Genomic DNA, 12200 nt, shown 5'->3' with positions numbered 1-12200 from the left:
TTAGGAAGCTGAAATTGGGGGCCAGTTTTATAGGAGGCACTTGAAATTATCAGCTGTGCAGGTGACTAGGGGTAAGAGCACCTAAATAGTATAGTAGATTTACTCTTGATTTAAACTCAGAGTAATTAGTCACATCATTTAGGAAGATGTTGTTGTAAATCCTACTAAATTCCTCTAAATAGATTTAGATACTTTAATATTTTTCCAATCTGATTCATGTTTAAACACTATTTCTGCATAGTTCCAACTAAATAGTTTTATATCTTTTTACTAAACAACATAGATGAAGAGAAACCAAACCAGTATTCTATCACATTTCTCTTAACACTGCTCCATAATAAAAAAACGTTAATTGGGTGACTAATTTATTATCCCCCTCCATTCTGCCTTTTAAAAGCACAGGCGAGCTTAAATGATAAATAACCCATCTTCAACAGACACTGAACTACAAAAGCATTTTTGAAAGATTTCACTGGGAAGGAAATGCAGGTTACCTAGTGCACGTGAGTATTTTGCTTTCTTTCAAATTGATAAACAGCTTTAATATTTTCAAACAACCCCTGGGGGATTACACTCATAGTAAACCAGGACTATATGGAAGATTCCAACAGGACATCAATAATTATGCCACCCTTCTACAAAAAATAACCTCAAATGTTTTTTCTAAAGCAACTCCTAAAAAGTGTATGAATCAGTGAAGAGAACATTCCAACATTTACAAAACTTCTGCTGATGTGCTGGGTTTTTAGTTTCTTTATGGATTAACATTATATATAAATATAATGACAGCGGTATAACCACAGCTGTGGCTACCCCTGGGGCATGACCAGCAATTAGTCTGTACAAGGATCATGGATAACACTGCTGTCATGTGGATCCAAAACCAGGACCACCATTTTCAACACAACGCAACGTGCTGTGTTTCTCTATCGTGTTTCCACAGTGTACGTATGCACTGGAACTGCAATCTCTGTTCAGAAAAACCCACACAATGCCTGCATATTACTGTATTTGCCCTAAGGTCTTACAGAATAAATAAATAAATACTATTTAATGGCTAGCTATGATAAAAAATCTCCTCTCTAGACACTTATGTATCTACCTTTCTCCCATAGCTGCTGCCTCTAAAGGATGTTAGAAGAGGTTTTTTTTATTTTAAATCTACCATAGATGAATGCTCAGATTTGACAAAGGAAACAAAGTCATGAGTCAGTCAGAAATCAGAGAGTCATCTTTGAAATAAATATTCATTATAGTACTAGTGCAAAAAGTTTTCCCATGGTAAAATCTGAGCCAAAGCAACAAAAAACCCTCAGAAATAACCCCTGTCTTCCCAGAAAAACTTAAAATACTTAGACTTGAGAGCCTCTCCCCAGAATACATCAGTCTTTCAGGTGCAGCTCACAGACCCTGGGCTGTCACTTTGAAGCAAGTGTCTCAAGGGAACTCAAAACTGCAAGTACAAATTTTTCATGTTTCATCTTAACTAACTCTCTTAAAGCTAGTGGACATCATGAAATTAAGAATTTCAGAAGCACAGTCTCGTTAATTTGGTTATATTCTGCCACCCCTTTTATGCAGACTCCTTCAGAGATAAATTAACTCTTAGCATCCTGAATAGTAACTCAGTACAACCAATTGTAGAGCCAGACTGGAAGCCACAGTTACAGCATTGACTCTCAAAATCATTTACCACAGTCAACGCTTTGCCTGCACAGACGTTTCAACAGCTTTAGCTTTTTTCTGCTTCAGCTGTGTATTTCAGTGTAGTAGATATTCTCTCTGTCATGTGTAATAGTTTCGGAAACAGGAGATATATGAACTATCTACCATTATTTGACAGGCCAGTACTTTCAGCACTAATAATGAATTTATGGATAGCTCAGCTGTCAGTAACAAAGGCAGGTACCAATACTAAAAATGCTTAGTACTGTAAGAGGATTTTTTACACTACACAAATTCATGGGTGCTGTGGCCTTCAACACAGCAATTCTGATTTTTTTTTTTTATCAGAAAGATATACACATATAAAATAGCACAACATTTATTTTATCAACCCTCAGGCAAACCAAATGCTGTTTTTCTCATTAACAAGTCCAAATTTAAAAAAAATACTTCTCTCTTGACAGTTACTCATGAGATTTCTGCTGAACTTTACAAAACATGAAACAAAAAGGACAGCATGTCTAGGACTGTTGTGATGGAAACATAAAGAAAAGCACTTAATTATTAAATCTGTGATACTGCAGGTAGGTGGGAAAGAATTATCCCCTTCAGAAGCACTGAACTGTAATTCTCTCGTTTGTCTATTTAGCTCTACCTCAGGCAAAAGCATAGAAGAAGAAACAGAAGAGAAGAAATGTAGTCTCCTCTGCATTGCCCTAACAGTCACCATTAACTGATTTAAAAGTAAGTGCAAGCTTAAAAAGAAAGCCACACAATTTAGTTCAAGTCATGTAACTTTTGCCCCAAGTAGCTCTTGTCATTCTAACCTAAGAAATGAACTTTCAAGTCTTTGGCCCCCAGTTGTGCAAATAATGCATTGCTTTCAGCATGCACACCTTGGAGGTACCCAACTGCAGAGCAAGTACGTGAAAGGATTTGTTGTTTCTCACATTTGGATGATGCAAAGTGTGTACAGTTTTCTCAAGGTGCATCAGTAATGTGAATTGCAGCACGTGGCAAACACAGAGCTAGCATAATTTTCTTAAACAAGGTTTAATATGTGCAGCCAGTATCATCAGCTTCGTTTTGGATTAGCTGTAGTTTCCAAGAAATTTTGAAGGTGGGATACAATGGGCACTGCGGTAATATAATCTTGATGTTGCGGAGGCATAAATAACCGTTGCAAGGTCAGGCTTTAGGAGAAATGACTACGATCAACTTACTAGGAACAGAGATGGCAGGCACTCTGGACATGCCACAAGGGATTTGGGGAGTGGCTTGTCCCCAAAGGACCTTTTGTAACTTCATCTTGGGTGGAACTTCAGCTACACAACCAGATGCATATATATGGTAATTAATATATTTAAATCACATTTTCCCCTTACATTACAGCAATTGTATGAAACACTCTAGGCTAGAAGCTGCTGAATCAGGAAATGGATCAGAAGCTAACTAAAATGCCTTTCTAGTTATTGATTCCTGCTCTCTGTTTCATGTCAGCTTCCTAGAATCCATCCAACACAAGCACGAAAGGGTAATGAGTTTCTGAACACACACTCTAATAGTGCACACTGCATCAAAGCTTTCAGTAATTGCCTGGATGCTGCTTCCCAGCAGTACTAAACAACTTAAATATAATTAGCTGGAAGCCCTATGGGCTGCATTTCCCCACTGGAACACCTCTTACACTAATCCATTTATCAGGCTGACAGATGACTGAATCACTGGTACTATGGACCCATTCTACTAATAATATTTCTCAAGCCAACTCTTTGGTTCATTCCTTATCTGGTACATTTTTGTAAAGAAAAAAACCTGCCTTATTTAGAGTGGGGAGAGAACCAGACATATAACACATTCATCTCTTCCCAGTACTGAACAATGTTATTTGTTTGATTAGCCCACTAAGTATAAAATGCTGGAGCTATCAGGCAGAAAATGGAAACAAAATGTATGCATTATGGAACTGTACGATGCCAAAAATAACAGGGAAACACACAAACACTGAAAGGACTTTTGGAAGTCTTCCAGCCATTCAAAAGTATTCCAAAGTTTGGATAAGAGGATCGTTTGCGGGGTATCCTTCCTGAAGATGGCCTGACTATAGCTGTCAAGCAAAAATTTCTCCATACTATTTACTTCTTGTACATCCTTCTGAACAATAGGTGACAAAAGATATTTTAAGGCTGTTTGAATTACATGCAAATAGACATGAATTGAACATCATGCTGCCACAGAACTATGCACATTGCAAGCTGCTAGACAATTCTCACAAAAGTAAAAAAAAAAATTAATTTCTTAGGCAGAGTTTTCTAATGTTGTAATGAAAACTATTTTATTGTTGTATCCCTGTGGCTTTTATTTCCAGACAGGTTCCAATAAATGGACCCCTGCAGGGTCTGAAATTTTGGGGACTGCAGGCAAAGGTCTTCCAAAACGTGCCATGCTGTTGAAATGAAGTCATTGTAAAAATGCTAAATGCTCATCAAATTCTTTTAAACAATGAAAAAAATTAATCTAGGATGTTATACTGCCGTGCTTCATTTCTAACAACTTGTGGGACAGAAATAAAAAGGGACAAAGCTGGTAATGGCCACTGAGGAGATCTAGAAAAAGAGAGGTTTTAAAAGGTGCTCTTCTTCTAGACCCATTATACTGCAGTCAAAAATCCATATTCTGTCTTGGAATCACCAGCACCCAGCTAGAATGGTAGCATTGTTTCATCAGGTTATTTCCCCTGGATGTTGTCATCATGGACACAGAAAATCTTGATATCACAAAGCAATAAAACAAGAACAAATGACTCCTTGTACTACTTCTACATGAGCCTAACCAACATGCTTGTTGTAAAGCTGACAGCCAACATTCATGAATTCTCTTAAAAACAGTAGTGCAAGTTAAAGTTAACCCATAGCCTCATCCTTTTACCTGGAAAGACGGCCCTTAGTATGAATTCAATTCCAAAGAGTGACTACAAAAGCTGTACTTAAATATTAATCTATGAAAGAGATAATTAAAATATATTCAGCAATCAGAAACTCATTTAGCTTATGAATCAAGCAGCAGCAAGATGAGGTACAGCCAGTACTTCCCTGGATCAAGACCAACCATCCATCTCAGACCAGGGCCAAGGAACAGCAACTACTCGGACACTACCAGACTTGATGTTTGAAAATACAGTCACAGGTTTTTACACTGCCTGGTAAAGTACCTAGAGGGTATTAAATACTGAGCTGTTTGAGATTTTTTCACGTGAACCCAGGAGCGGAAACCTCAGTTTCATCCCAGAGACACTGACACTTTCACATCAGCCAGCCAACTTCCCTGTCATTCAAAGCCATCCTCTTCCTTCCCAGCTTCATCTTCTCTGTTCAGTGTATTTTCTACTTCTACAAAAGAGCAGACAGTATCCTGAGCGAGGGCTGCCCTGAACCATACGAATCTCAACACTTGTCAGTCATACTTTCACATGAAATGCCAAATTTCACACTCCTGTTTCCACAGACTGCTTTGAAAGGCAGTGGTACTGAGCAGAACAAACATCAGTTCTAATCAAAAGAACATTTTGAAGTAAAAAATACTGAAAAATCTTCTCCTGCTTTTAGCCATTTTTAATAAAACAGATCATGGTCATGAATTTCCTAAGAAACCATCTTTGCCAGGCAGGGTATGTAACATTACCTTCATTTGTATGCTTTACGAAAAAGCTTGCTTTATTGTCATGTCGGTAAAGCTGAATTTCCTGGGTATTATTTCTCATTTGAGACAATTCTTTAACTCTTGAGGTAAATAACAACTCTTTAAAGCACTTCCAAAATTATTACATAAACAGATTCTTCCCTTTATTTTAAGCCAGAGGCACATATATGGCACCTTTGTAGATAAATAGTTGCACTTGCGGTTTTTTTAATAGAAGCAGAAGAAAAGAGTTTGAGGAGAAGAGAGGAATCATCTAAGAATAAAACTTACAGCTGGAGACATACTCCACTAACTACCATACTTTGTATGGTAGGTAGTGTATACTTGGAAGGACATGGCATGCTAAGCAGTCAGATACTGCAAAAATGCAGACCGTTTTATGAGTGTAAATAAACGGCTGTTATAAAAAGCATGACAGAAGTGACCTAATACAGTGATCTGCAAACAGAACAGTTATTTGTAATATCTATTTGAAAATTAGATTTTTATATTCAGTAACTACTATCTTCAGCATTAGAAAGATACTGGACTTTCTTGCAAGACAACTTCTGCGCAGTCTCCATCTTTGGACTCCTGACTGGACCAAACCCAGAAGAGTGGGGTCTAACCCCAGAGCTGGCCCTGCTTTGAGTCAGGTGTTGAGCTAGAGACCTCCTGAAGTCCCTTCCAACCTGAATTATCTTATGATACTAAAATAATAATATCTCCCTATTAAAATTACATATGCTTGTTGTGCTATTTACATAGAAAATAAGGAGCTTAATAAGAAATGTAAGGGCACAAACTTGTATATTGAATCCAGACATATCCAGAGTCGTAAAGGTATCAAACACGAGAATAAGGAGCTTAATAAGAAATGTAAGGGCACAAACTTGTATATTGAATCCAGACATATCCAGAGTCGTAAAGGTATCAAACACGAGATACTCTTTCTGATCACACAAAGTTTATGCTGGTTAAGCAACTATAACAAAGCTGAAGACTGATGACTAAAGACACAGAATGTTTTTGTTATACTGCAGATTACCTTCCAACATTACCTTTTCCTTTTACCTAGAATACTTGTAGAGCTATAGGAGTAAAAACTATTGATATTAAATTAAATTACAGTTTAATTATGTGAATTGTAATCTTCCCCCAATTAAAACACATAACATACAGTAATAGGTTATACTGTCTAGATATGAAAAATGCAGCTAAGAATACTGGCTAGATAAATACACTAAATGAAAAAAAGAGAAGGAATGTGCATTTATCTGCAGTAAACAGGGCTGTGAAAAACCTGAGCATTTCAAAACATGCAGACAAAAAAAACCTCCAACAAATGTTACACAGACTCTGTGGTAAAGAGCACTGGTCTGGCACCTTCTTGGTCTGAGAAACCCAATCCTTTGAGCTGGCCAGTGACTGAGGTATTTCACCACATTTGAACTTTTTAATAAAATACTATAAGAGTCAGCAGTAGAAGTAAAATTCCAGAAAAAAACCTTCAAAATTATCATCTGCATGTTATGGGAAATAACTTCTCTAAATTTTGGTCCAGCTGACTGGTTAATCTGACTAACCCGATGGTTGATACTAGCTGTCTCATCATCATCTGCCGTATAGGAGTAAATGGGTATCTATACCTCTACAGTAAGACCAAATTCACCTCTTGCCTAGCATATACGAGAATTTTGGCTAGTATACAGGAGAAAAGTTTGTCTGTATAACAAGATTGGGATAAATTCCTTTAATGAATTTCAATAAATAAAAACATAGATAATGAAAGTATTACCTCTCAATATATGTGATGGATGTTCTATGCTTTAATGCAATTCTGATACCATAATTAGTATGCTCTAACCATCTTTGGTTTGTTTTATTTCATTTTTCCATCTACTTTAAGAGGTATTTTAACTAATAAAGCTCACAGATTTTTAATGACTCTCTAGTCTGTACTTTATTGAAGGGACACAGAAGGAGTAGTCAAGCTCTTGGTATTAGTAAATGGTTATCTAAATGACTTAGCCAATACATAGTTTATATTCTCTATCTCATGGTATGTTCAGACATAGCAAAGTTCATGAAGTATATTCCACGGCCATTATAAAAAAATCTTAATCAAGTGTCAGAACTTCACTTAAAAAAACCCCAACAAACTAAATGCAAAACCACACCAAAGCTTGAAAATTCAACTAATTAGTTAAACTTGTTAAGGAGGAAGAATGACTTTTGAAATGCAGAAAACTGCAAAGTTAAGTTTCTTTCCTTTTTCCTGAAGCTTCCTTGGCCTTGCTACTCCAGCATGAAAGCCCAAAGGTCCTGATTCTGTTGCTCCAAACATCATTTCTTGAAAGCTTGCAAAGACCAAAGAGCTTAAGAGCGGAAAGGGGAAAATGCTTCTGTTAGTTCCAGCACTGTGAAGTGTCTCTCAGTGTTTAATGCTTATCTGTGCATCAATTTTATTTAATAAATTCTTATAGCTCTGTTCAATGAATAGTAGATCTGTTTTTTCAAATGCTAAATTAAGAAATTAAGAACATCCGGAAGTCATACAGATCAGGACAATAATCCGAATTACAATGCAGACTGCTTAAGTTCATATATATACATGTATGTACCTGAAGGGGGGTTGTAGTGAGGTGGGTGCTGGTCTCTTCTGTCAGGTGGCTGGAGACAGGACGAGAGGAAGTGGCCTCAAGTTGCAGCAGGGGAGGTTTAGGTTGGATATTAGGAAAAAATTCTTTACTGAAAGGGTTGCCAGGTATTGGAACAGGCTGCCCAGGGAAGTGGTTGAGTCACCATCCCTGGAGGTATTAAAAAAGCGCGTACACGAGGTACTCCATAACATGGTTTAGTGGGCATGGTTGATGGTTGGACTCGATGATCTTGAAGGTCTTTTCCAACCTAAATGATTCTATGATTCTATGTCCTAACATAACACTGCACCTTCATGTACATTTTCTAGCACTGAATTTTATGCAGCCAGTATGTGATGTTACTTTTAGTCAGCATTAAAGGGTGATTTTTCCCAGGGTCTCAGAAGTGCAATTACCATTGACTTCAAAACAAAAGGTAAGCGGCCTGCAGTTCTGGAAACCATGTCAGTCTTTTCATCTTGGTAACTAAACTCTCCTTCTGCAATTTGAGAAAACTATGAAACGTGAGAGCAAGTATTTCCACAGAAAGATACCTGCTTTTATTGTGCTACACTAAATGAAACAGAACCTTTTTATTTCATGACTGAACATGTTAGGGATGTTCCTGCCACTTAACTTTGATTCCAATTTAAGTACATGTATATGGATGCTGCTGCCTAAAGCTGGGTGGTATGAATATTCAGTCTTCATTATAATGAGTTGTTTTCTTGTATTACATTAGCAGGAAAAGAAGGACCTAATAGCAAAAGACTCACTGAAGTGGAAGAATTATAGCAATGGTAGCAGCGACAAAAAAAGGATCATTAAGAGTCTTTTTGCATCTCAGTTTACAAATTTTGTTTACTTTACATCTAAGTGTTTTAGTGAGATGCAAGTCATTACAGTCATTTTTTGCCCTAGCCTTTGAAATTATTTAGGAAAATTCTGAGGCATAGGCTAAGAGGCTTAGAAGCTCTGCTTAGAAATTTTGGAGGACAGGTATTAAAAAGTTCTATTTCATCAGGGCAGCTAGCAGTAAGGCTTGCCACATTCCCCATTCTATCCACTGTAGCAGGCAATTTCAGGCTGCACTCATGCTTCTTGTTCCGAGTGAAGCTTCACTGGTGTAGCCTTATTCCCCTGCTTCTCCTAATTACTCTTCCCTTACATTCCTGCTGAACACTGCTGCCCCAACGTTATCTGTGGAATAACTGCTTATGTCAAAATGATTCTGATTAGAAGAGTTCAGAGAGTTGGTGTTAAAAAGTGTTTAAACTAACCCGGATTATAGTGAACAAATCAGGTTAGGGAGTGACTACATGATCAACTAAATCTCGTGGGAACAATACTGAACAGTTGTGAACAGTGGGGGACAGGAGCCTATTCAGCCAATTCAGCTGCTGCCAGAGTAAAATGGGGGAGACACAGAGAACTGCCCTCGTTCTTAGGTCTTTTTCTCTTTTCTTTTCTTTTCTTTCCTTTCCTTTTCTTTTTTCCCATTCTCTTCCCTTCCCTTCCCCTCCCTTCCCCAGTATCTAAAATCCTAAAATTCTTATTCCTGATTCAGGCTGCCAAGTTTCCTCAAAACGATTACCTCTCCAGCAGTACCCGTGTTCAGACGTTTAAGGCACATCAAAACAGTAGCTAAAAAAATCCACCCAAACTAAATGTGCCCCCGCCCCCCATCTCAGTAAAACAGCAATGAATTTAAACATAGTCATCTTGGCGTCCTCAATTCACCTTGTTATTGCACCTCCAGTTGCTGCAGCACAGATGGGATGCAACATCTCCCACTGTTTGGGGACTGCCCCTAAAGGTGAGCCATATGTTTTGCAATACCTAGAAACAGCAGGATAAGATAAGGAAATCTCTGCAGCCTTAAGGCAGAGCTGCTTTGATTTTACTATTTTGTGTCCTGCCCTTATCTATTTATTTTTTTTTATTGAGAGCTTTTGCAATTTAATTTATCTGGGTTAAGCCTACAGAGAAAAAAAAAATACAAATACTGTGTTTGTGTGTGTATAATGCCTAGGAAATCTCCTGTGTTATCTGTCTGTGTAACATTTTACCTTCCACTAGACAAATATATTTTTAAACAGTCTGGAATCAAAACAACATTCTCAGCATTCAAGACATTCTGTCATCACTGCCCATTTGTTGCCCTCTAGGTTTCTCTCAGCTGGCAAATCTCCCATTTAAGGAATTATCAGATTCATCTGCTTAGACAAGGCTGCAAAATAAAATGAAAAGCTGGATTATTCCAGAGAACTCATATTTTTCTTTCAGGGCAGAAAATCCAGCGCATGAGAGCTGAACGTTAACAGCAAATGGAACCAATCTCTCAGACTTCACAATTCTACCTCACTATTCTCTGCAAAATCTAATTTTGATGAAGACGCCACAACATTTATTTTACATTTATTCTTTACTTCTTTAAATATGTTTATTGCCACTTATTACATTAACCTGTTTTGGAGCCCTAAATATTATGCTCTTAGGCAATGGGTTTTTTCTACTGTAGTTCTAGTAAGTACGCTGCTTGTGCATACTGCTGCTTCTACATTATTTTTCATGAAGAATTACCAATTGCTTTGCTACCATTTTCCCTACATCATATTTTTTGCAGCGAGCAAGTGTACAAAAAAAAAAAGGAAGAAAACATATAAAAATGAATAAATTACCAGTTTTCCACAGCAAGATGGCTCAGGATTTACCTGAGTGATGGAATAGCTTTCATGTCAGAAGCTGTATTGCAAAACCATGCTTGTGTTTCTGGGCCCACTGCCTGCAGCACCAAGATTTCTAGAGGCATACACCATGGTTCTTAGTACTGTAATACACTAAAACTCTACACAACACTTTCCTACCAAAGTGTGGGAACATTACTTTCTCCCCCTAGCTAGAAAGAAAACTGTGGGAAGGTCTGGAGAAGTGTTTCAACATCAGTCTTCCTTACTAAACAGCTAAAGCAGATTTCATTTTCTTGCCACAGAGGAGTGAACTAACAAAAACTCTGTCAAACTCAGGTTAGGGTTTCACGCATTGAGTGTGTATGCACATGCACGTGCATGAAGTTAAGCAGAAAACGAATGTAAGAGAAATCCTAAGTGATCCTAAAGTGATTAACATACAGCAAACCCGTTATGGAGACAGAACTGCTTTATGGAGACTATCGTCTTCCAGTATTGATACTAAACCACTATCTTATGCTGTTCACCCAAGTAAGAGTCTATTTCAAGGTGTTACATTGTTATAACAGAGTGATTAATCGATTTCTTTTTTAGAGCCTCCTCTGAAAGCTTAAAAATTCACGATTCACTTTGTTAGTATTCTGTAAAGCTTTCCACACTTTTTGAGTTGTATGATTAAATTTATCTGTGGTTGCTAATGGTCACAATATGGAAAATGTTCCGTATGAAAGTCATCGTTCCACATACACCCAATGGATCTCCTTAAACACAGTGCAAATCCCAAACAACAAGGTCGGCAAGTGACAAATGCTTTTCATTTATTCTCAAACAGGCTAACCTGAATATGCTGTTTGTGCAAAAGGTAGACAGGACCAACTTGTGAAGAAATACTGCAAATGGAACAAATAAAGTAGAGCATTATATTTGCCACATCTTAAAGTTGGAAATTAGTCCATAAACTCATTTGGATTCAGGCCCTACCGACTCAGGTTTTACAAGATAAAAACTCATGCAAGATTTGATGGATGAAATGAGGACTACCAAAAAGCATGCTGAATTTGGAAATTTGATGTGTTCAAGTTCAACACTAAATTTACAAGATTTTCTACTAGGTTCCAAGGGTCTTCATACTGTCTTACTTATTTAGACTGCACGTTCTAGTAATCCAGGCTTGGGCACCAAAAGATACCAAGTACTACACTTTGCCATTCTGGGCATAAAGTATTAAAAATTTATTAAAGAAATCAAACCAACTGTTTAATAAGAGTGAATCCATCATCCATAGGAATTGTCAGAGATACAGACCTACAAATACATTTTGCTTTTATCAAATGTAGCAACATATAATAGCATAGAATTTCATTAAAGAGCTAACCAGTAAGTAATTTTGTGCCATCCAAAATGATAGTTCATTCTAAAACCTGAACTCACGCACCAAAGAATAGTAAGACATACTGTAATGTAATAAAAAACAATGTAAGAAGAGCAATGTATAAAGATATCTATCAGTAAGTAATACTATTAC

At 37.3% G+C, this 12200-nt stretch overlaps 1 protein-coding gene across 6 annotated transcripts in view; it reads right to left on the bottom strand.

The window, feature by feature from the left end:
- The window catches only part of TBL1X (transducin beta like 1 X-linked), a 203647-nt gene that overhangs the window by 99326 nt on the left and 92121 nt on the right, over window positions 1-12200 (bottom strand). The window lies entirely within an intron of this gene.

The sequence above is a fragment of the Aquila chrysaetos genome, chromosome 23 (genome assembly GCF_900496995.4).
Source record: "Aquila chrysaetos chrysaetos chromosome 23, bAquChr1.4, whole genome shotgun sequence".
Classification (NCBI taxonomy): domain Eukaryota; kingdom Metazoa; phylum Chordata; class Aves; order Accipitriformes; family Accipitridae; genus Aquila; species Aquila chrysaetos.
The sequence above is the reverse complement of the archived record's forward strand: the minus strand, read 5'-3'. Positions and strand labels throughout refer to the sequence as shown.